This window comes from Pezoporus wallicus, unplaced genomic scaffold (assembly GCF_028554395.1).
Source record: "Pezoporus wallicus isolate ANWC-B61680 ecotype Strahan unplaced genomic scaffold, APGP_CSIRO_Pwel_v1 contig_13150, whole genome shotgun sequence".
In the NCBI taxonomy this organism is placed as follows: domain Eukaryota; kingdom Metazoa; phylum Chordata; class Aves; order Psittaciformes; family Psittacidae; genus Pezoporus; species Pezoporus wallicus.
Window position 1 is genome coordinate 455,056 of NW_026639322.1, and position 2,808 is coordinate 457,863.

Here is a 2,808-nt window from a genome sequence, read left to right on the forward strand (position 1 = left end):
CTCCGCACCCGCCGCCGCCGCCTGACCCGCAGCGGCTGCCGTCGCTGACGTCGCTGACGTCGCTGACGTCGCTGACGTCACCGCGCACGCGGGGCGGGGTCACGCGGGCCCCGTCTCCTAGCGACGGCGCTGCTCGGCTGGAGACCCGCAGCGGAAGTGATGTCACAGGGCGGGAGGAGACGCAGCGGCCGCAGCTCTGCGGGGTTGGTTGCGTCACCTGACGCCAGCGGTGACGCCGTGACGCAGGCGTGAGGGCGTGGCCTCGCCTCCGCTACGGGGCACGGACACAGACATGGGCACGAACATGGGCACAGACACGGGCATGGGCACGGACACGGACATGGGCACGGACATGGACAGGGGCACGGGCACGGACATGGGCACGGACACGGACATGGGCATGGGCACGGACACGGACATGGGCACGGACACGGACATGGACAGGGGCACGGGCACGGACATGGGCACGGACACGGACATGGGCATGGGCACGGACACGGACATGGGCACGGACATGGACAGGGGCACGGGCACGGACATGGGCACGGACACGGGCACGGACACGGACATGGGCACGGACACGGACATGGGCATGGACATGGGCACGGACACGGGAATGGGCACGGACATGGCCACGGACATGGCCACGGACATGGGCACGGACATGGGCATGGGCACAGACATGGGCAGAGACATGGGCACAGACATGGACATGGGTACGGACACGGCCATGGGCACAGACATGGGCACAAGAGCAGGAGCAGCTCTTGGGGGTTAAATGCTTGTGATTAATGGCGATGAGGTGCTGAGGCGCTGGCACAGGGTGCCCAGAGAAGCTGTGGCTGCCCCATCCCTGGCAGTGTTCAAGGCCAGGTTGGACACAGGGGCTTGGAGCAAGCTGCTCTAGTGGAAGGGGTCCCTGGTCATGACAGGGGTTGGAGCTGGAGGAGCTTTAAGGTCCGTTCCAACCCAGACCATGCTGGGATCCCATGTGTGTGTGATGCTCTGAGCTCATCCCTGGTGCTGCCATGGGATCTAGGCCATGGCACCAGCATGGAAGAGCCAGGGATGAAAGCAGATCCACCAAGCAGCAAGACATTGGCTGTGCTGGAAGGGCTTGAGTCCAGGTCCAGTGTCCTGGTGCTCCCAAGGGGGAGGCTGCTGGTTGCCACCTCTTGGCTTTTCCTGGTGTGAAAACAAAATGTCCTAACATGGAACATTACTCACAGTGGTTCAGCTCAGGGGGTGAGGGCTGCACACAGCAACACGGCAGCATGGCACCTCTCCTGCTGCTGTTGGACTCATTCTGTCCAAAGTGCAGGCTGATTCCCAAATGGGGCAGCAGAGCCTGCACTGAAGTGCCACACGGAATAGATGGCAGATACAGAGCGCGCTGCTCTGCCTCCTGCCCTGTACACAGAAATCACCAGCAGATCCCTGTGGCAATCCACCCCGAGGCAGATATTCCCAGTGAGAACTGCAGAGCCTCGGCGCTGCCTTACTGGAACCAGGGTTTTTTTTCATGGCACTGACTCATCGGCAGCAAACACTGGAAAGAAATGCTCAGGAAAAGAAAAGGGTCCCTCCAGGAAAAAACAGGGCGTAGCAAAACAAGCTGTTTTTAATCCATGACATAATGGCTATTGTGGAAGTCCCGCAGCAGGAGCGACTGATGCACAGAGAGAGCGAGAGCGGAGCTGCAGCAGAGAAAAGCTGTCACATGGCGGGGAGAGCGCAGGGACAGGGAAAGTGCTGACTGTGGGGAGCACTCAGCAGGGAACAATGCCCCTGTACACTGTGTCCCGTGGGTTTCCCAGCCCGGGATGCGGGGTTGCTCCGCTGTCCCAGGCAGGCGGTGAGGCCGGGAATGCTGCAGGGCGCTTGCAGGCTTGACCCCTGCGGAGGCAGGATGTGCTGAGTGCGGATCCCCGGCTGCAGGGCTGCGGGAGGAGAGGGAAGGTGCTGCCTTCCCAGTCTGCCCATTGCCGCTCTCCGGAGCTGAATTCTCCTTCACGTTCCTGCCGTGGTCTTGGGGCGGTGCCGTCGGCAGCCCCCGGTGCCACCTCCCCACTGTGTTCTAAGCGATGGCTCCGCGAGGTGTCAGCTGCCAACGCTACACAAGGCTCTGAATTGCTTGGTGCCAATGCTGAGGTTAAAGTTAGCAAAAGAAGGATTACCTCTCCCCCGTGGTTTCCAAAGCGATACATACGCGAGCGGGTTCCGAAACAGGGTTTTTGTTTTGCCGATAAAGCCTCAGTTAACACAGTGTGTTTGGGCATTGCACCGCAGCAGGGCTGGTGCAGAAGCGTGTCCTGCTTCCCAAAGCCTGGCCTCGGTTTGTCAGCGGATGAAGGACGGCAGAGCCGAGGGAGCAGCGCTGAGGTGGGGATGCCCGGGGGGCTTCCCTGCAGGAGCGAATTCTCCTCCTCTCTGTGCTAAACCTGCGGGGAGAGGTTTGTACGGTGTGGCCGTTCACACACGTGGGAGCCTGCATGTGCATGGAGTTAATGTGCTGTCACTCCCCAACCCACATGGAAGCATTTCTTGAAACTATTGACCTCAGGCTCTTGGAGTCCTGGAAAACAAACCCAGCCCCTGAGTACTGGCAGAAGACGTGAGTTTTTCCAGCTGAACTTGAGCGTGTGCAGTTGTGTGAAGCAGCCTTCCTTTACTGCACGCAGCTGTGCCCGGATGGGGGACAGCTTCTTTCCAGCAGCTTCCTGAGCATTTATTTACTCGAGGCTTGTCGTTTCTCCTCTCGTTCCTTTGGGCTCGTGGTGCAGAGGAGGTGGTTGTCGTGTCAGAGCC